We start from the raw sequence: 22,619 nt of genomic DNA, 5'->3' as shown, positions 1-22,619 counted from the left end.
TGCATATGGGTTTGTGGCTGGTGTCATATATACTTAGCTTCAAACACCAGCAGTGAGAGTATGTTGCAGCTAGAGCCACAGCTGGAAATGTTTGGGCCATATCCATCCCTTTGTTTGCCCTGTTACTTTTCAGACACCCCAATCTTCTGCCTCCAGTTGAGTTTAATGCCAGAAAGCCAGTCAGTTCCAATGTCACTAGACATTACTCAAGTTAGCTACGCACCCTTTCATACACGCCTGAAGACCCCCCCCCAAGGAGACACCTGCAACATTCAGATTGTTTTTCATTTTTAGCCTACTTTAATGAGGGACATCGGCAAATATTGAGTCACAGGACAGAACCGGGCTTTGGATGCCGTCATCACCTTAGGGGTCATTGAGCATCAGGCATACGTTAAGCGAGCAATTTTGTTTTTTATCTTAATATGTGCTGATCTCATCCATCAGGGAGGGGGGTGGGGAGTGGAAAGGCTGCGAGGGGAGAGAGGAGAGCATCTTCCTCGTACGCGGGTGTACCCAATACGATGGTGGGGGGGAGAGGGAGAACTTGCAAGGAAGCAAGCAAGCGCTGCAGGATCGGACTGGATTTTGGAGAGCAGAGGAAGCGGGGGGTCCTGTTTCTCAGCCAGCTGCCTTGCTGTGATTGCTGGCACTGCTGGAAAAAAAGAGAAGCGAAAAAGGGTAAGTCAGCAAAACCAGCTACCTCTAACATGACCATCCCCTGCTATCAGCTGTGAGCAGAAGCAGTTTTGTTGATGAGCGGAGGCAGGAGGAAAAAGAGCGAAAGCTGTACTCGTGTTTGTGTGTGTGTGTGTGTGTGTGTTTTCTAGCAGAGGTGGTAGAACTGGCCGGAACTGATATTTTCCTACTTTTCAAAAAAAAAAAAAGAAGAAGAAGAGGGAAATGGCACTTAAGGAGCAGCCTGCACAATTCCTTCTCCGATATACAACAGCCGTTCGGGGCTGATGAAAGGCAGCCCAGCTGAATTCAGACGTCTGTAAGCTCGGCTGGTGCAAGGCAAGGCAAATGGAGCTGCGTTATTGATATTGTATAACAGCTTCGAGTGTGTTAGATAAAGGCTGCCTGGCGGTGTTCGGAATGAATTGGGCAAGGTCACATGGGGCGCGGCGGAGTGGCAGGAACATAAACACACACATGCATCTCAATGAAAGCGAGAGAGGGGGGTTCTGAGTGCTGAATAAGGGGACCGGGTGCAGGGGGTCCGATGGCTGGATGTTCAATTGGAGTGCAAAAGGAGGGGGGAATTTTCACTGCTGCAGCTTCTCTCACCACTGCCTGACACCTGCCAAGAGATCCACTTCTTGCTGCGTGTTCCTTTTATGGGCTTTTATCACACGCATTGGATGGCTGGGTGGTAAACAAGTGGCGTTAATGGATCATGAAATGAATGCTGGTTCTGCAGAACCATTCAAGGTGGGGGTGGGCGTTGCATCTGGTCACCTAAGTGCTGTTGACTTTCAGGTGTGAGGAATCGACACCTTTTACACCAGCAAACCACACAGGGGCTGCCCCCAAAACCCCCTCTCCTTTTTTTATTTGCTAAACCCTGCTGTTGGCCCATAATAATAATAACAAAAATAATAATTTATTTGTACCTTACCCATCTGGCTGGGTTGTTCAAGCCACTCTAAGTGACTTCCAGCATACATAAAAACATAGTAAAACATCAAACCTTAAAAAGCTTCCCTATACAGGGCTGCCTTCAGATGTTTTCTAAAGGTTATATAATTACTCATCTCCTAGTGGGTGGCGCTGTGGTCTAAACCACTGAGCCTAGGTCTTGCCAATCAGAAGGTCGGCGGCTCGAATCCCTGCGACAGGTTGTTTGGTCCCTGCTCCTGCCCAACTAGCAGCTCGAAAGCACATCAAAGTGCAAGTAGATAAATAGGTACTGCTCCAGCGAGAAGGTAAATGGCATTTCCATGCACTGCTCTGGTTCACCAGAAGCGGCTTAGTCATGCTGGCCACATGACCCGGAAGCTATCTGCGGACAAACGTCGGCTCCCTTGGCCAATAGAGCGAGATGAGTGCTGCAACCCCAGAGTCATCTGCAACCGGACCTAATGGTCAGGGGTCCCATTACCTTTACCTCGACATCTGATGGGAGGGCGTTCGACAGAGTGGGCGCCACTACCAAAAGGGCCCTCCGCCTGGTTCCCTGTAGCTTCATTTCTCGCAGTGAGGGAACAGCCAGAAGACCCTCGGTCCTCGATCTCAGTATCCAGGCTGAACGACTGGGGTGGAGAGGCTCCTTCAGGTATACAGAGTGAGAAGCATTAGGCTAAAGCAAGAGGCTTAAAAAGTGTGACTAAATAAAATTGTCGTCACTAAAAGTAAGCAACGAAGAGGCTGGGCTTACTTCCCCTAGGAGCCTTTGCCAAATTCTGGACACTCCAAACCCCTGCATGTATGCCCACCTTAGCTCAGCTGGCAGCAGCATCTGAAGGAGGTGTGGGATAAAAGTCCCAGACTGGTTTGTAGGGGGTTGGCTGGGGGTGCAGGGCTTAAAAAAGTCAAATCCAGCACCTTTAATTGAGCCTTGGAAGCAAAGCAGCAATTAGTGGAGTCAAGAGAGGGTCCGTGTGATATTATCTGAACTCCCATCAGCCTCATTCTGGGCCAACTGCAGCCTCTGGACTGACCAAAGGCAGTGTGATGTAGTGTTTAGAGCATTGGACTAAGACCTGGGAGATCAGGGTTCAAATCCCCACCCGGCCATGAAGCTCCCTGGGTCATAGCTGCCAAGTTTTCCCTTTTCTCGCGAGGAAGCCTATGCAGCATAAGGGGAAATCCCTTAAAAAAGGGGATAACTTGGCAGCTATGCCCTGGGTGACCTTGAGCCGCTCATTTGCCTCTCAGCCTAACCTACCTCACAGGGTTGTTGTGGGGGATTAAATGAGGAGAGGGAGAACCACTGAGCTCTGTAGAGAAAAAGGTGGGATATGGTGGCAAAGAAAGAAAGAAAGAAAGAAAGAAAGAAAGAAAGAAAGAAAAGAAAGAAAGAAAGAAAGAAAGAAAGAGAGAGATGTGCATAAGGTTGGGAGGTCAAGAGCAAGGAACATGCTCCCAAGAATGAAACTGATGGTGATGATGATGATGATGATTAAGGGTCTGGTGACTTCTGTTTCAGTGTATCTGAAGAAGTGTGCATGCACACAAAAGCTCATACCAATGACAAACTTAGTTGGTCTCGTCTAAGGTGCTACTGGAAGGGATTTTTCTACTTTATTTTTATTTTGTTTCAACGGCTACCTACCTGTTATTTTCTAGTTAGTCTTCTTCTTCTTCTTCTTCTTCTTCTTCTTCTTCTTCTTCTTCTTCTTCTTCTTCTTCTTCTTCTTCTTCCTCTTCCTCTTCCTCTTCCTCTTCCCCTCCTCCTCCTCCTCCTCCTCCTCCTCCTTCTCCTCCTCCTCCTCCTCCTCCTTTAGCAGTACTTTCCCATTCTCATTGCCACTTCCAGTTGAGTCCTACAAATTAGACTCTGAGGGTAGCTGTCAGGGCCGGCCCACCCATGAGGCAAGGTCAGGCAATCACCTCAGGCAGCAGGTTCCATAGGGGCAGCAGATCTAATGTAGATCTTAATTCAGGGCCGGCCCACCTAGGAAACAAGGGGAGGTCGTGGTGGCCTCAGCTGCTCCTTATCTTGCAGGCACCTCTTCCGGAAAATAAGAAAGGCGCTTGCCAGCTGCGAAGGGTTTATGCACTTTCAATTTGGCACAGAGAGGGCTTGCAGGGGCCAGAGAAAGATCAGCCAGGTGGCCATAAGTCACCCCCCCTCCAATTTCACTTTGCTCAGAGCACTGCCTCACTGGCACGGCTGGCTCTTCTTCAAGGAGACGCATGGGTCTGGTCTCAGCAAGGTGGACTAATCCTCTCCCCACCACTGCCTTTCTCAAGAATGGGAATTAAATATCCCAGGGAGGGACGAATGCTAAGCTCGCATTAGTGGTTGGCTCAGAAAGGCTGTGTTTGTGCTAGAATGGACAGCAAGCACTTTTTTAGTCCCTTTCTGCATGGAGACATGTGTCACCTATCCGGGTAAACTGGGCCATTGACTCCAGTCAGTGCTCCTCCTGATGAACTGAGTAAAATTGGCTGCATTCCTGGTATCTTAACTATTTCTTGATTAGCTCACCCAGTGCCAACTGCAGGTTTGGAGCACAGGCGGCGGGGCGGGGGGGGGGAGACAGCCTTGTGAGCCGACCTCTGCACTGCTGCCACTAATATTATTCGCCAAAGGAAATCAACGCGAGTAAGTGCTGCCCCCCTGGAACTCCCCACTCCTTGCAGAACTGGGCAAGGGTTGCAACAATTTATCAGAAATAAAATTATGTAGCTAAGACAGTCTAAACCAGGGGTTGTCAGCCTGGTCCCTACCGCCCACTAGTGGGCGTTTCAGGATTTTAGGTGGGCGGTAGGGGGTTCTACGGCACAAGCTGAATCCTCCTTCCATCGAGCACTGGTGGGCGGTAAGGAAATTTTACCATCAAGAAAGATGCATTAGTTGACTACCCCTGGTCTAAACCATAAAAGCCCAGCTAGATCAGCCACTGTGTGCATTTGGTTGAGCATCCTGTTCCCTGGAGTTGGCCAACTAGATGTTTTCAGAAGCCCACAAGCCAAGACTCTTTGATGAACCTGCTCGTCTGTGATACACAAGGTGTGTTAACCAACGTCTCTCAGGTTTCATAAACCATGACATTCCGACTAAACATCAGGAATAACTTTCTGCCAGTAAGAGCTTTTGGAACAGTCTCCCTCAGGAGGCTGTTGACTCTCCTTCCTTGGAGGTTTTCAACAGAGGTTGGATGGCCATCTGCCATGGATGCTTTAGCTGAGATTCCTGCATTGCAGGGGGTTGGACTAGATGACCCTTGGGGTCTCTTTCAACTCTACGATTCAGTGACTCTAAGATTTTGCATCCCAAACACCTGTCTTGGACCACATAAGACCCTGACTCCTAAAAGCTGCTGCTATGACTCATCCTCTTCAATAGTGCCCAGAAACATTCTCTTCCCAGAGCATGGCCTCTCCTGGCTACAGGAGTTCATTAGTCTAATGAAACTGAGGTGGAATCTAGACACATATATAAAAAAAATGTTGTGAAAATGCTTTTGAAAAAAGTTTTGAAAAATATATTGAATTTGCCATAGCTCACCATCGCCATCTAGTGTCACGGTTGTGCAATGCACTTTAAGACACACTTGAAACGTTTTATTTGCCGCTGTATAGCTGAGTCCCAAGTATGCACCTCCTTATGCATTCTCATCTACTCCTTCTTTACCATTCAAAAGTTGGATCAAACTGCTCTGCATTACCCTAAATGAAACCTATTTCCCTACTTCAGCCAAGTCCTAGCAATAAAGCAACTTATTTTAACTCAAACCAGGCTGTGTGCACACCACACAGTTAAAGCACAGGGCTTTTCCAAAAGAATTGTAGTTTGCCTGTCACAGCACCCTTAAAAAACTATAGTTCCCAATATTCCCTGGGGGAAATAATACACTTTAAAGGTATGGTGTCTACAGCCTTCTTTTAGCTTAGCTTTTTTTTTGTCCCTGGAGTTCGGGTCTCCTGCAAGACTCTCTATTTAGGCTTCTTTCTACTGGTTTCTAGCCACTCTTCTCCTGCTTACCAGATTCACCTTTTTTGGCACAGGCACTCCCAGTCTCATAATCACAGAAGGGAAGTAAAGGTTTGTTAAGTTTTTGGTTCCCTCTGAAGCTTCAGTTTCTTTTCTCGTGTTAAGTTTCAGTTTCCTGAGCTGACCTCCTGGAGCAGTTTGCCAGAAACAACCACTGGGCCAGAAAGCAACCGTTTTATAAGCTAAAAACAAAATGGCCAAGGAGGAGTTTCATTCTTTCACCTCCTCCTATCGAGCAAATTGCAAATCAATGAAGAACAGACATTCCATGAAGGGAATTAAAGGACAAACTGGAGTAAACTGGGGTGGGGGTGGGGCAGATTTTCCATACCTTAAAAGGTGCTTGCTTTCATATGAAGACGTGCGGAAAGGGAGATTTGTTTGTGTACGAAATAAATGCAAGCGTGTCGGTTAAATGTTCCCCATAACTCCCTAATCAGTTTGCACTTTCCGTCCTCAGCATGTGCTGAAAGTGTGATATGACAAGGGACGCTTGTCAACATATTTCCTTCTCGCTTGGCAATTAATAATGGTGGAATCGGCGAGGCTCCCACAGATCTCTTTTGGAAAAGGCCATGAGAGAACAGCCTATAAATACAGCTGTGTGGATGATGTTAACCACGGGGCCTGCTGCTGGGGTCAAATGAACATGAGAAATTCACTGCCTTCTAGTGCCCTGGTTCACACAAGGCAAATTAAACCCAACTCTGGTCCTCCCAAGCCTTTTTATGCCCTCACCCTACTTGAGCTGCAGCCAAGAACATAATAAGCGCTGGATCAGGCCAATGCCCATCTAGTCCAGCATCCTTATTCCCACAGTGGAAACCTGCAATCAGGATTCGAACACAGAACTCTCCCTTCCTGTGGTTTCTAGCAACTGGTATTCAGAAGCATTGCTGCTTCTGACAGCAAAGGCAGAGAGTAGCTTTGACGGCTAGTTGACAGCTTTATCCTCCATGAAGCTGCCTAATCCTCTTTCAAAGCCGTCCAAGTTGGTGGCCATCACTGCCTCCTGTGGCAGAGAGTTCCATAGTTTAACTATGCTCTAAATGAAGGACTTTCTTCTACCTGTCCTGAATCTTCCAACACTGAGCTTCATTGATTGGGCACAAGTTCTAGTATAATGAGAGAGGGAGGGGGGGAAAATCTTCTCCATCCACTTTCTCCATGCCAGGCATAAATTTATAAACGTCAGTCATGTTGACACTGACTCACCTTTCCTCTGAACTAAAAAGTCCCAAACATTGCTCCATCCCCTTGATCATTTTGGTTGCACTTTTCTGAACCTTTTCTGACTCTACAATATCCTTTTTCGGAGGTGAGGTGGGATAGCTCAGTCAGTAGACCATGGGATTCTTAATCTCGGGGTTGTGGGTTTGAGCCCCATTCCTGCATTGCAGGGGGTTGGACTAAGATGACCCTCGTGGTCCCTTCCAACTCTGCAGTTCTATGATTCTATGACCAGAACTGTACACAGTAATCCAAATGTGGTCACAGTGCAGTATGGTGTCATGATATTGGCAAGTTTCATTGTCAATTGCTTTCTTAATAATCCTGAGTAGGGAAGTTGCCTGCCCACAACAGCTCATGTCAATCTGCCTACACTTGAAACTACTGAGTGGGCAATAGGTTCGTGGTAGAGAACCTCCTTTACATACAGAAAGTCCAGATTAAATTCCCAGCATCACCAGGTACAGCCAATTTCCCTGACTGTGTTCCCATACAGCTGATCCCAGACAATGTACACAATATTTAGTTAGATGGACCGAGGTCATAACCTAGAGCCACCCTCCATCTCTCCCTGGCTGATATCAACAAGGCCAGACAGAGGGCTTTTTTGGCTGTGCGGAATTCCAGCTGCAGAAAGATCCCAACAAAAATGTTTGCCTGGAGACAGCACTGAAATCCCCAAGACACCAGGCAAAAAACGTTTTTATTTAGCCACGCATTTCAATGGCATTGCGTTGTGGGGTTGGTGTTGGTGTTGTTGTTGTTTGAGGTTTTACTGGTTGCCCTTAACTTTGGCCTGTGTTTTGCATCCTGAAATCTAGACTGAATAAGGTGGCATCTTAAACACATCAAATGCGTAAAAAGTAATGTGCTGAATTGACGCAGAGCTGCCAGTGCAATGGGGATAACTTAAAATGTTACTCTGATGATCTCGCTGCAGCTCCAATGTGGTCCAAATGGCTGAGTAGCTTCCTCTTTTTTTACCCATGGAAGACAAGGGATCTCTTATGCCAAATGACTCCCTAAAAATGCTTGGTACTTCAAAATCCAAATTTGCATAGGGTAATAAATGCTTGGTCTTTTTTGCAAGGCAGCCAGCCGCACTTATATTTTTGAACGCTGGGACTGCAGAAACATTGCACATAACAAGGTTCTATTGACCAGACCACAGTTGCGTGTTAAGACCCCCAAGACCTCCCAAATAAATACACAATTGACACCGGATTTAGTTTAAGATTATTGGCATAATTTTGGCCACAAATTTATTGATTACAGAATGTGAGTGGTTTGCTTAGGCATTGGTTCCCGACTAGCTGCACCTGGCCTTGGCAGGGTAGCACTGACGACTGGACACCGGCAGAGGTCAGTACAGGTAAACATCGTGGGGGGAGCATTGGACCAGGCTCAGACTCAAGCTCACCCCCAAATGCTCACAGGGGCTCTGGCGTGGCCCTAACCTCTGGAAGGGGATTGGACAAAAGCAAGGCGAGCCCCTGGATTCCTTTCAAGCATTGGGAGGGGCAGGTTTGACAACCTTCCCTCGACCACACCTTCAACCAATGACTAACCGCCAAACCTGTGACGATTTGCTACGCAGCAGGTGAAACCCAAGTGGCACCAGCCAATCAGCCAAATGGGAAAATTCCTACTGGCCCGTCTTAAAAACAGATGACTCACGACGGCATAGCAAGGTCATAGCAAGACCCTAAATATAGGGAGGGTGGGTGGGTGAACTGATGCACAAGGCGAAAGGAGGAAGCTCAATGCAACGTGCAGCGGTGTATATAGGTCCCTCGGCTAATGCACATACGATCCCATTGGCCAGAATTACCCCAGCAACCGAGGTTGTTGCGGCTATCCAATTGCTCCCAGTGTGGAAGAGCCAGTGTGGTGTAGTGGTTAACAGCGGTAGTCTCGTAATCTGGTGAACAAGGTTCGATTCCCCGCTCCTCCACATGCAGCTGCTGGGTGACCTTGGGCTAGTCACAGTTCTCTGAAGTCTCTCAGCCCCACTCACCTCACAGAGTGTTTGTTGTGGGGGAGGAAGGGAAAGGAGAATGTTAGCTGCTTTGAGACTCCTTCGGGTAGTGATAAAGCGGAATATCAAATCCAAACTCTTCTTCTTCCCACCCACACAAACAGCAAGGTCAACCTTAGTGATCTCACCGCAACATGTGTTCTCTGTGAAGAGGACACAATTTCTCAGAAAAAACAAAACAAAACTATTTTGCAATCAAGGAGCTTTCACCATTACCAGCTCAGCTGTCTCCTTTCTATTTTCTTTTCTTTTTAAATGTGTTGACTTCCCTGTATACACCCCTTTAGCTTCCTCTTGTTGCAAGCTGCATGTAGACATAACAAAATAAGGTGGAAATGAGCAGGTAGGGCCACATTAGATGGCAGATTGCGAATCACACTTTTAAATATTTTCCCTGTACTTTTTTAAAAAAGATCTGTCATGGTAGCTGCACAGAGTGGCTGGGGGAACCCAGTCAGATGGGTGGGGTATAAAATGATGATGATGATGATGATGATGATGATGATGGAATAGGATGTCCCTATTTTAGAGGAATACAGTGGTGCCTCGCTTAACAAATGCCCTGCTTAACGAAATTTCCGCTTAACGAAAGGATTTTTCGAGCGGAGCTTGCCTCGCTAGACAAATGCGTTTTACGAAAAATTCGTCTAGCGAATCGCAGTTTCCCATAGGAATGCATTGAAATTCAATTAATGCGTTCCTATGGGCAAAAAAAAGTTGAAAAAAATTCAGTGCATTCCTATGGGATTCGCTAGACGAATTTTTCGCTATAAGAAAAGACCCGTGGAACAAATTAATTTCGTCTAGCGAGGCACCACTGTATTGGAGGGTATGGAATAGAGTGTAAAGTCCATACACCAAGAAGCTGGGCACTATATGTGCATTCCACACAGAGGTGCACGGAGAGAAATGTGCCTAACTTAAGACTGCTTCTCTTTAACCATCATCAAATCAATTTATTAGCAAATTGATAGCCTGCCATTTCACTGATTGTCGGCAAAACAGACAAGGAACATCAACAGTAAAACAGAAAAGGAGGGATGTGGTGCACTCCAAAAGAGACTCTCTTTTGAAAACTATTATTCTATCTTAGCTTTCTGCTGTTGCTGCTTCCTTTGAATATGGGAGAGTGAAGAATAGCCGTTCCATGGACCATTCTATTGCTTCCCCACCTCTGCCAAAAATAAATGCTGCTTCCCGACTGCGAACCTGGAGAGAGGCTGATATCCTGTAAATTTGGATAGGTGGTCCCTTAAGCATCACTCAAAAAGAGGACAAGAGAGGACACCACTTTACATAAAATCTGAATTTTTAGGTATGTGCAGATGCATGCATGTAGAAACAATTATCATCCTTTTTTAAAAAAAATTCTTTAAAAATACAGGGAAGACTGACCACATGACCTCTGTGCCTGTTCAGTCTGCTGACCAGGTGGTGTTGATGGGCAACTTCAATTCCCCTCCCCACCACTGTTAGATCTGCCTTCTTACGTCATATTCTGAGCACCTGCACACAAAGTTAACCCTGGACTTCAGGAACCCTTGGCATGGTACCCCCAATGGGGCCTCTATCCGCTGACACACATATTGCAGTAACACACACATTTTCTTCTCTTGTTGCTGTCACAGAGGTGGCAGCGAGGATACCTGTGCCCTCACCTTTTGATGCGTGAAATCTGCAGAATTTCGTAGATCTATAGGCCCAGGGCACTACATTCTGGGCAAATAAAAATGGCAGCCAGCCACCATGGATGGGAATCAAACTTGCTGTTTAAGCAAAGATCCGCCCGGCGCAGCCCCAGGTTGCCCAAAGTTGTTGACCTTTTTTAGGGCGGGCCAGCGAGGCGCCCATGGCAGAGCTGGCCTAGCCAGCCGCCTCAACGACAACAGAGGGGGGGCATGGGCAAGCAGAACCCAGCACAACAGTCAAGCCCAAGACAGCGGTGGCGACTGAGCAAAGCTAGGTGCCTTGTGTGGTCAGACCTCACCTAGAGTACTGTGTCCAGTTCTGGGCACCACAGTTCAAGAAGGATACAGACAAGCTGGAACGTGTCCAGAAGAGGGCAACCAAAATGGTCAAAGGCCTGGAAACGATGCCTTATGAGGAACGGCTTAGGGAGCTGGGTATGTTTAGCCTGGAGAAGAGAAGGTTAAGGGGTGATATGATAGCCATGTTCAAATATATGAAAGAATGTCATATAGAGGAGGGAGAAAGATTGTTTTCTGCTGCTCCAGAGAAGCAGACACGGAGCAATGGACTCAAGCTACAAGAAAGAAGATTCCACCTAAACATTAGAAAGAACTTCCTGACAGTAAGAGCTGTTCGGCAGTGGAATTTGCTACCAAGGAGTGTGGTGAAGTTTCCTTCTTTGGAGGTCTTTAAGCAGAGGCTTGACAGGCATATGTCAGGAATGCTTTGATGGTGTTTCCTGCTTGGCAGGGGGTTGGACTGGATGGCCCTTGTGGTCTCTTCCAACTCTATGATTCTATGAGCAGCATGCGCTGGGCAGGACTCTCGACAGCCCACCAATCCCAAGCGCATAGGAGGGCGGAGCTGGCTGGCTGCCTCAGCGCCTCGCTCACCCGCAGCAGCAGAAGAGCTCTGGCACTCCGACGGGCTCTGCTTCGCTCGGCAGTGGCTGTCGGCTCTTCCCAATCCCCGGACTCTCGGCCTGGCGCCACTGAGAGCCTAGCACCCAGGGATGCCCCACACCTCTAGCGCTTATGGGTAATAAAGCCCTGGCGGCTGCGTTGCACTAGAAAGGGGCCACAAATGTGATGAATGTGGGTGCACAAATCTTATGCAAATCTGTACCCCCCTTTTGCCCTACTTTTGTGATGACTCACTTCGCTACTTCTTCTGCTGAGCTTTGGCCAAATTCCCTGACAAGCCTGTATTATGGCCCCATCACAATAATTTTCCGATGCCTCTTATTAATCCAAAATTATATTCGCAAAGTGGAGGCCTGATCTCGCCCGCCGCCTGCCCCCATCATTTCTGTCCTTAGCAAATTTGACCTGTACAATGCAGAGCTGTATTCCTGGCAATTTATTTTGTGGAAGGAATTCATCCTTGGGTTGTCTGCCTTTTTGCTAGCGGCTCAAGATTCCAATTATCTTCAAGCCTAATGCATTCTCTCTGGACTTACCATTAATTTATAAGTTTCTGAAGGAGCTGGATGTTCTGTTCCATTTACTTAAAAGAGTCATTTTATCATCTATGTATGATTCAGGCTCCCCCCACCCCCACTTTGCTCTCTCCTTCCTTGTTTCAGTGCTTGGGCTGTTTCTAATTAACCTAAAGTGTATGAACGCCTCAGAAGAAGAAAGTTGCATCTCAAGAAATGTGCGCCTTAAGACTGCTTCTCTTTAACCATTTACTGCGTGAGCCATAAAGATAATATTCAGGAAGGGGGGGGGAGAGAGAGAGAGACATTGCCAAGGAAAGATTTGGACAAGGGGAAGCCTTCAATAGCAGTGATTTGCTGCATCAGGAGTCACCAATACAGCTCCCATAGGCAAAAGGACATCTTTGAGGTCTTCTGTTGGTGCCCACAAAGCCTCTTTATTATATATACCCCGCCCATCTGGGCGGCTCCCAACAGAATATTAAAGACATGGAAAAAACATCAAACATTAAAAACTTCCCTAAACAGGACTGCCTTCAGGTGTCTTCTCAAAGTCAGATAGTTGTTTATTTCCTTGACATCTGGCGGGAGGGTGTTCCACAGGGTGGGCGCCACCACCGAGAAGGCCCTCTGCCTGGTTCCCTATAACCTCACTTCTCGCAGGGAGGGAACCTCCAGAAGGCCCTCAGAACTAGACCTCAGTGTCCAGGCTGAACAATGGGGGTGGAGACGCTCCTTCAGGTGGCCACCACTTTTGTTGCACCCACTGGTGGTATAAGGCCTGTGGAAGATTTCCCACAAAGGAATGCGACCCTTGGGCTGAAAAGGGCTCTCTCCACTCTTCCAAAAGAGTCACTTTTGCACACCATGCAGCAGTCCTGTTTGCTGCAGCCACACCAGCGTTCCACACTTTAAGCTCATAAACTGTGAACCACAAGGGCTATGCTCTGCCTCCCCAGTCAGAGGCAGCAATACTTCTGAATATCAGTTGCTGGAAACCACAGGAGGGGAGAGGGCTATGCTTGCTGGTTTCCCACAGGCCTCTGGTTGGCCTCTGCGAAAACAGGATGAGCCAGTGACCTCACCCAGCAGGTGCTTCTCCATAGCTGCCAAGTACCCTGTATTCTCCAGGAAAACCCCGATTTTACTTATCTTTTCCCAGTGGTCCCTCGTATCACTTTGTCTCCCGTTTTTCTCCGTTATTTTCTCCTGCCGGCTGCCTTTTTTTTTCTTTCCGATTTGCCCTTCTATGGGTACCAAAAATGGCTGCCGCCGGCTTCAAAAGTCGCATCTACGCATGTCCAGAAGTGCATAGACGAGACTTCCGGTGTCGGCGGCAGCCATTTTTGGTGCCCATAGATGGGTGGAGCGACACCGGAAGTTGCGTCGACGCACTTCCTGACATGCGTACAAGCTACTTTTGAAGCCGGCAGCGGCCATTTTTGGTGCCCATAGAAGGGCAAAGCGACACCGGAAGTTACGTCGACGCAACTTCCGGTGTCACACGGCTGCCGGTCCCGGATTCTGCAGTCCGGGACTTGGAAGGTAAGGCGCTTCTCACCTTCTTACATTCTTATTCCTAAACATGCAATGCATGCATGTGGGGCAGCCTAGCCAATCAGGGATCCTTGGCACATGCAGGTAAGGCAAAGGTAAAGAACCTCTGGGCGGTTAAGTACAGTCAAAGGCAACTATGGGGTTGCAGCGCTCATCTCGCTTTCAGGCTGAGAAAGCCAGCATTTGGCCACAGACAGCTTTTTGGGTCATGCGGCCAGCATGACTAAACCGCTTCTGGCACAACAGGACACCGTGACGGAAACCAGAGCACATGGAAATGCCGTTTACCTTCCTGCCACAGCGGTACTATTTATCTACTTGCACTGGTGGTGTGCTTTCGAACTGTTAGGTTGGCAGGAGCTGGGACAGAGCAACAGGAGCTCACCCCGTCATGGGGATTCAAACCTCTGACCTTCTGATCAGCAAGCCCCGGAGGATCCGTGGTTTAGACCACAGCACCACCTGTGTCCCTTTGGCACGTGCATGTGGCTAACCACCATTCACACATAGCATGTTTGCCGCAGGAAACAGCGGTGGAGGAATTGCCCTGTAAAGTGTGAGGAAGCATACATCTGATGTACTTCTGGGATGCAAGTGACCGGAGTGGCACCATGAGCGCTGATTGCCTACCCCTTGCCCAAATGGGACCCTTCATCTCACAGCTAACGTAGATCCCAGGGTGAAGCTGCAGGAATGAGCTGGGCTTCTTGTATAGACGTTTTTGTACTTGGCCCCTGGAACTTTCCATCGTCCCAAACCTCGCACAGCAGGGCTGACCCAGACTCTAAATGGCATCGCTGCGCCTTCCTCTCTCTCACAGGCCATTTTTAGCACACTCAGCATGTGCTTGGAGAGAGCCAAAGATGCAAGTAAGCGGCTGCACTGCCGCCCCTCATTTGTTCTCAGTGCCAAGCACCCACGTCATTCTTCACCAATACTGCAAGGACAGAAAGGTTCTCTGCTTGTTTGTTTTTAGGGCGGTGGGGGAGGGGAGAGTGAGGAACACCAGGGGGAACAGTGAGGGGGTATAGGGTTTATATTGCATGGGTGGGTTAGTAAACCTCAGACCCGGGGCAAATGCAGCTCTTCAACCCTCTCTCTTGTGTCTCTCTAGATGAACCTTCCTAGCTCCTTGGGTAGGCACCTTCTCTCCATCCCATTAACATCAGAAGCACAAGTGACACGAGAGCGATTGCGGAATGCTCTCCCAAGAGAGGTTGGAGTGGCTTCCTCTAGGTTATGCTTCTGCCAGCAGGCTAGGACTAGGATGAACACTGCCATAGAGGCTAGCTTAGTTATCCAAGGCCCAAGTAAGCAAAAAAGACAGTGGAAACCAGACGATGGTGCCAGGTGTGTTTCTCTGGAGAGAGCCTTCCACAAACATACTGGTAGCTGCCAAGTTCCGGCCTGAGAAATAAGGGACTGGACCGGAAGTAGCAGACCAGAAGTAGCACTGCCGCCATTTTGGAACTGGGCGGAGCATGCTCAGAAGCTACTTTTGATGCTGCTCTGCCCTGTTCCAAAATGGCCGCCGCGCCAGAAGTCGCGCTGCAGCCATTTTGGAACTGGGCAAAGCAGCATCAAAAGTCGCTTCTGAGCATGCTCCGCCCAGTTCCAAAATGGCCACTGCGCCAGAATAAACCGGGGGGAAACAAAAAAATCCGTTTTTTCGGCTGGGGACAGCAGGAAAAACGGGGGTTTCCCGGGGAATACGGAAGACTTGGCAGCTATGCACAAAGCAACCAGAGATGCTAACCATGGCTAGACTACTGTGATGCACTGTGTGGGGAGCTAGCCTTGTACCTGGTTTGGAAGCTGTAGCTAGCACAGAATGCAACTGCTGGGGGAGGCGGCTTTGTTTTACCCCGGTGTTGAAAGACTTCATTGGTTATTTGTTTTCATGTCTCTCTTCTTTGTGTGAAAGTGGAATCTTCCCATTCTGGTTCCAATCCCAGGTAGCAAAAATGCCTTGGGTGGGTCCTCATTGGAGACCAAAGGAAAGTTATTTCATTGTGACCATGGAAGTCTCTCTTGGGAAGAATCAGAGCTACCGTACCACAACTTCCTGACAGGAAGGCACACATTAATTTGGCAGTTGATGTGGACAGACTCCAACGTACCTCCTTTGCGGAGCTATGCGTAACTTTGAGACTATTTTCTCACCCACCACACTCTGTTTATTTTAGTCTGTTTTTCACTTGGGCAATGAAATAGGTGGCTCTTTTCCTATATCAGTGTGAGCCAGCAAATATTATTACTCTTGGCTTGACCCTGTTGGTACTGATGGGGAGTCTAGTCTCAGAGCTCTGAAGGCCTGGAATCCTGAATCCCCTGGAATTGCTCTTGGATATGGACCACTTGGCAACTGTTGCCATAGAACCAGGTTGCCCAACAACAGAGCCCGGCGCATATCTGTGTACAAATAGAAGGTGGCCAACCTCCAACCGCTAGAAAATCAATTCTGACTTTGGACCTTCCTTGAGATGCCTCATTTGGGATCAGCCTATTGAGTTTCTCGGCTCCTCTTCTGCACTAGGTGAGTTACATTGCCATCACGAGAGCCTTCTTGTCACTTATTTCAGTGGTAAAGCCAGACCTAGATGCTACAGCTGTCACATGGCTCCCACTCAAGTAGTGACAGGGAGGGAATTTGGTTCAGTTTGCATTTAAAGATGAACTTTCTTAATCTACGTGTTCCTAAAACAATATGTGAACCAAAACGCCGCCGCCCTTCAAAATTTGCACTTCTCTGAATTTTGCAATGCAGCTCTCCAGCTAAGCAATGTGTACAAAAATGCATTTACCAGGGTAAAATATGCATGTAAATGTGCATATTAGTGAAATTAACATACAAAAATGTATTCAATTGAGGGGGATTGCTTTGCAAACATGTATATTAGGGGGGAAATCACCACTAAAGTACTGGTTTAATGAGGAATTTAAAAGAAATGCAGAATTATGATGAAATTTGATAGTGGAAAAAACAGAAAATGGGAGAAGCTTACAGTACGTCCATTCCTACATTCAAAGCCGCACATTTTCCTTCCCTGTAACATGAAAGGAATGCCAAAATATGGGATGTAACATCACCATGTTGTCACTGTCCTGGCTCCAAGTCATTGGCTGCCATTTCTGGGGGCCGGGAAACTCGCCAAATGATATCACATCATGTGCTTTGCAATAATGGCATTACTGGAAGGAAAGGTGAAGAGGAATTGATGCAGGACTTCTGCTTTTGAAAGCAGCACCTTGTGGCCCATCATGATATCCATAAGAATGTGTCATTCATTTCGCTGTGGTTCACGCTTTTGTCTCAAGCCTGAGAATCAGGATCCAACACTCAACACAAACTTAATATGTATGAGTTTGAAACACTGATGGCCAAAGCTATGCGCTTGTGAAAATTCCCAGGAATTTCCAGTTCCTGGAAAATGACAAGAAGATGAAGGCTTGTGATTCCACTCATTAAGCTGAGAGAGAGGGGACTTCCCCCCATTATTTATTGCAATAACTTTGGGGAAGTGATGTGGGGGTACGAGACAATTTTCTGCAGAGCTATCGGCTTCCATCACTTGCTCATCACCATGCAAGGAAAGGTGGTGGATATTTTCAGCATAGGGCATTACGATGTGGTAGCAGATGTGGTAGAAAATGCAAGCTATCCACGGAATCGTGGATGATGGCCTGCTCTGATCTTACCACTGAGTTCTTACTACTTCTGAGTTCGCCAGAGCTCGTCCCACAAGTTAAATGTCACAGGACTCGAGGAGGGGTGCAGTAAGTAGAGACAATGCATGTTAGTTGGTTGCCTATCGCTGGTCCAGCTGCAGAATGGCCAGCTGCATCCGGCCAATGGCCCATCTAGTCTAGCCTCCTGTTCTGACAGGAAACTGGGGAGCAGAACATGACCGCAAGAGCCCTCTCCCCTCCTGTGGTTTCCAGCAACTAGTATTCGGAAGCACGGCTGCCTCCGTCTCTGGAGACAGAGCATAGCCATCATGGCAAGAAACCATTGATATCCCTCTCCTGCATGAATTTGTCTAATCCTCTTTTAAAGCCATCCAAGTGGGTGGCCATCACTGCCTCCTGTGGCAGTGAGTTCCACAGGTTAACTATGTGCTACATGAAGGACATTCTTTTTTCTCTCCTGGATCTTTCAACATTGAGCCCATTGGATGTCCACAAGTTTCAATGTTACGAGGGAGAAAAACATTTCTCTATGCACTCAATCCATGTGGTACACATAATTTTATATGCTTCTATCATGTCATCTCTTTTTTAAAAAACAAAACAAAAACATTCATACTATATATATATATATTTCACTGATTTTACAATAATTTTAACATTTTAAAACTTGACTTCCTTCCCCCTCTTTCTGCGGTTCCTTAAATTTATTTTTAAAATCTTCTGCATATCCAAATTCACTTAATTTACTCATTTATTTATTTGTCTGCTTTAAATATATACTCTTATGCAACTGCAGGTTATTACAATAATCCTGCCAGTGTTTTTATCTGTTTACAATTCATCTGTAAATATTCAACCATTTCCACTCTTTAATAATAATAATAATAATAATAATAATAATAATAATAATAAGCCTTTTTATCTTGATTCCTTATTCTTCTGGTAAGTTTTGCCATTTCTGCATATTCCATAAGCTTTTGTATCCATTCTTTCTTTGCTGGGACTTCTTCTTTTCATTTTTGCGCAAGTAACATTCTTTCCACTGTAGTGGCATACATGAATAAGTTTCTGTCCCTATAATTCCTAAGAATTCATCTCTTGCTCACCTTTTATCTGAACTAAAAAATCCCAGACGCTGCATCCTTTCTTTGCTCCATCCCCTCAGTCATTTTGGTAACCCCTTTCTGAACCTTATCCAATTTGGCAATATCCTTTCTGAGGTGAGATAACCAAGTGTTTTTGCCAGGCTGCAACATGACCCTTGGAGTGCTTTCCAACTCTACAATTCTACGACACTATGAATTGTGATAATGCGTCTATATGCGTAGGTTTGTGAAGACACTTGCCTTCTGTACAGAGGTAAACTTCCCATTCGTTGGTCTACCTGCTTTTGCCTTTGGCCTCCTCCCTGCACCTTCCAAAAATGGTGCTTTGTGGCCCTTGGAAGGCTTCCTAGAAGGAACATGGCGCTCGCCACCGAAAGGCTACATGATGATGTCCCTGTGGGCAAACAAAGTCAATGGAAAGATAGGGCAACCAGGGATCGAAAAATGAATGAGATGACAACACGATACTAGTCAGCATGATTGAGTTGTGTGGTGCTTCATTGAGAGTTGATGAAGCTAGTTGGTGGGGCAAGCAGGAGAAGGGGCAAAGCAAATTTGGAGAAGGGGCAAAGAATTTGGAAGCGGTGCTGAAAAATAGTTGGGAAAGGGAAGTGTGTTTCAATACTGTTGGGAAAACTGCTCGCTCCCCCAAAGAGTACATTGTTCTGGCTCGGTGTTTATCTTGAGCAACCTCCTTCCCTAGCTAATTTTAATACCTGCTTTCCAAATATACTTGATAAGAAAGCATGAATAAAACGGGGGTTTAGCTTTCCATTTATGGAAGCCTCTTGTTGCTAAGTGTGTGTCAATTTACACATGCATTGAGGGGCTTTCATTGTTGCCATGGTAACTAGTGTAGCGGAGCAGTTACATAAGAATGGGAAGATGCATTCACCTGCCTTGTCGATTGCTAAAATTAATTGCAGGACGGGGAAATAAGCAAAGAGAGAAGAGAGAGATCTGCAGGTCTGGGTACATTAGGGTCCACCTGTGCTGTGCAACGCTCCTGTTCTTTAAACCACTGCAAAACAGGCAAAGCTATAGCATGCTGGGAAATGCTATTTTTGTTGAAATTCTCCCTGTCATACAGCTGTGAAGGGATCAGGCTCCCTGCCAGGAGGGCTGTGTGGAAATGTGGCAACTCCTTAGCCATGGACAGCAGTTCTGGGGAAGTGACTGTCCCATGCTCTATTCCTCGTGCGTAAAATGGGAACAGTGGAGTGCAACATCTGGAAGGCTATAGGTTATTCTCCATCCTCAGCTGGTACTTTGCAGGTTAAAATCAGGACTTCGAATTACAGCCAGAAATGGACCTCCTGCCAGCATAGCTGTTCTGGAATTGGCATAACATTCTCCTTCCACATTGGGTCCCAATTACTATGCTGCTGTATTTTGCACTAACTGTTATTTTCTACCGGTGCGTGAATAATTGTGGTTGGACTGTCCAGTAAGTATCACAGTAGATCATAGAATCTAAGAGCTGGAAAGGACCCCGAGGGTCATCCAGTCCAACCCCCTGTAATGCAAGAACCTTGCCCACAGCTGTCTCCTGGGTAGGCTCAAACCACCAACCTTCTGGACAACAGCCAGACGTGCTCACCCACTGCGCCACCTGAGGCTCACCAGCCTAAGGTGGTGAGATAGGAAATAGAACACTAGGCAGGAGTTTTTTAAGGAGGAGTAAGTGACCCCATCCAGGTTAAATAGCACCTCCTGGCAAATAGAAGGGGAAGAAATGGAGGCAGTGAGGGATTTTACTTTCTTGGGCTCCTTGATCACTGCAGATGGTGACAGCAGTCACGAAATTAAAAGACGCCTGCTTCTTGGGAGAAAAGCAATGATGAACCTAGACAGCATCTTAAAAAGCAGAAACATCACCTTGCCGACAAAGGTCCGTATAGTTAAAGCTATGGTTTTCCCAGTAGTGATGTATGGAAGTGAGAGCTGGACCATAAAGAAGGCTGATCGCCGAAGAATTGATGCTTTTGAATTATGGTGCTGGAGTAGACTCTTGAGAGTCCCATGGACTGCAAGAAGATCAAACCTCTCCATTCTGAAGGAAATCAGCCCTGAGTGCTCACTGGAAGGACAGATCCTGAAGCTGAGGCTCCAATACTTTGGCCACTTCATGAGAAGAGAAGACTCCCTGGAAAAGACCCTGATGCTGGGAAAGATGGAGGGCACAAGGAGAAGGGGACGACAGAGGACGAGATGGTTGGACAGTGTTCTCGAAGCTACGAACATGAGTTTGACCAAACTGCGGGAGGCAGTGCAAGACAGGAGTGCCTGGCGTGCTCTGGTCCATGGGGTCACGAAAGTCGGACACAACTGAACGACTAAACAACAAGAAGTCCAAACCACACAAAGCACCTCCACCTTTTCTGGGCTGAGCTTCACCTTGTCGACACCAATCCATTCCTATACTTATTGAAGGCCTTGCACAGCTTCTTAGATGGAAAAGAGAGGCAGAACTCAGTGCCCTCAGCAAGCTGGCGATACCTCACTTCGGATCCCCAGATAATCTGACTCAACAATTTCGTGTGGATGTTCAACAGCATCATATCGGAACCCCACGGTGGTGCTGTGGTCTAAACCACTGAGCATCTTGGGCTTGCTGATCGGAAGGTTGGCGGTTCGAATCCCCACAACAGGGTGAGCTCCCGTTGCTCTGTCCCAGCTCCTGTCAACCTAGCAGTTCGAAAGCACGCCAGTGCAAGTAGATGAATAGGTACTCCTGCGGCAGGAAGGTAAACGCTGTTTCCGAGCGCTCTGGCACTTGTCACGGTCCTCCGTCCGCCAGTAGCAGTTTAGTCATGCTGGCCACACGAGCTGGAAAACTCTGTTGTCAAACGCCGGCTCCCTCAGCCTGAAAGCAAGATGAGCGCCGTAACCCCATAGTCGCCTTTGACTGGACTAAACCGTCCAGGGGTCCTTTACCTTTTTACCTATAACCCCACCTGAACATTTTTAATAGTCCTCCTAGGCAGCCATCAGTTTTGATCGCTTCCATGGTAACTCTCGATGAAGCTTTCTGTGTAACTCTAAAGCCTGCATATGCACGTGGAGAAGTCCATCCGATAGAAGACACTTTCGCTGTCCTCTGTACAAAACCAGAATGGCATGTAATTAATTATTGCATGATATTTCACTGCGGTCACGAACATGAGGCCTTTGACAGATGAATAATAGCTTTTGCAAAGCCTTCCCCCTCCTCTCCCTCTCCCTTTTCTGGGCCTTAAAATAGGTTCTCTAACTCCAGCAGCTAGTCCCTTCCCATGAGGACTGCTCTGATGGGATGGAAAAAGCAGAACGCTTCCAGAGAGGGCTCAGGGCCCATTGAGAGCAGGGAAACTGCAGGCCTGCTGAATAGTTTATGGCCTTTCATGCCACTGCTCCTCATTGCTGGAGCCATAGGCCTGTCACTCATCTCCTGGGAGCCTCTCGAGATGGTTCTGCAAGCAAGCCGTATAACAAGGCTTCCAAAACTGATTGCTTTTTAGCAAAACGAGAAAACTGGCTCGTATGGAGCATGGCTTTTGCCAGGGCATAGCTGCCAAGTACCCCATTTTCCCCGGGAAACCCCCGTTTTGACTTACCTTTTCCTGGTGGTCCCCCATATCACTTCGTCTCCCGTTTTTCTCCGTTATTTTCTCCTGCCGGCGGCCATTTTTTTTCCTTTTTTGCCCTTCTATGGGCACAAAAAATGGCCACCAGCGGCTTCAAAAGTAGCTTCTACGCATGACCGGAAGTGCGTCGACGCAACTTCCGGTGTCGGGCCGCCCATCTATGGGCACAAAAAATGGCCGCCGCGACACCGGAAGTTGCGTCAACACATTTCCGGTCATGCGTAGAAGCTACTTTTGAAGCTGGCGGCGGCCATTTTTGGTGCCCATAGATGGGCGGCCCGACACCGGAAGTTGCGTCGACGCACTTCCGGTCATGCGTAGAAGCTACTTTTGAAGCCGCTGGTGGCCATTTTTTGTGCCCATAGAAGGGCAAAGCGACACCGGAAGTTATGTCGATGCAACTTCCGGTGTCACACGGCTGCCGGTCCCGGAATCTGCAGTCCGGGACTTGGAAGGTAAGTGCCAGGGATGGCGGAGAAATGCCTTCACCTTGCCGTTTAACATAAGTGTCCCAGCTTCACTTGAAATCCGCACCATCTCTGATTTTCTCTGACCAAGGAAGGCATGCAAAGATTCACAT

The 22,619-nt window shown here is 47.4% G+C and overlaps 1 long non-coding RNA gene across 1 annotated transcript; it reads right to left on the bottom strand.

Annotated features, from left to right (window-relative positions):
- Window positions 1–277: 277 nt before the first annotated feature.
- LOC148684920 (uncharacterized) lies at window positions 278–2,268 on the bottom strand. The gene is made up of 2 exons (XR_015951315.1): window positions 2,111–2,268; window positions 278–655 (listed from the first exon to the last, which is right to left on the bottom strand). It is a non-coding gene; the product is annotated as an uncharacterized LOC148684920 (long non-coding RNA).
- Between the last annotated feature and the right edge of the window lie 20,351 nt (window positions 2,269–22,619).

The sequence above is a fragment of the Zootoca vivipara genome, chromosome 8 (genome assembly GCF_965207765.1).
Source record: "Zootoca vivipara chromosome 8, rZooViv2.hap1.1, whole genome shotgun sequence".
NCBI classification, from domain to species: domain Eukaryota; kingdom Metazoa; phylum Chordata; class Lepidosauria; order Squamata; family Lacertidae; genus Zootoca; species Zootoca vivipara.
Note: the sequence above shows the minus strand (reverse complement) of the source record. Positions and strands in the feature narration are given on the sequence as shown.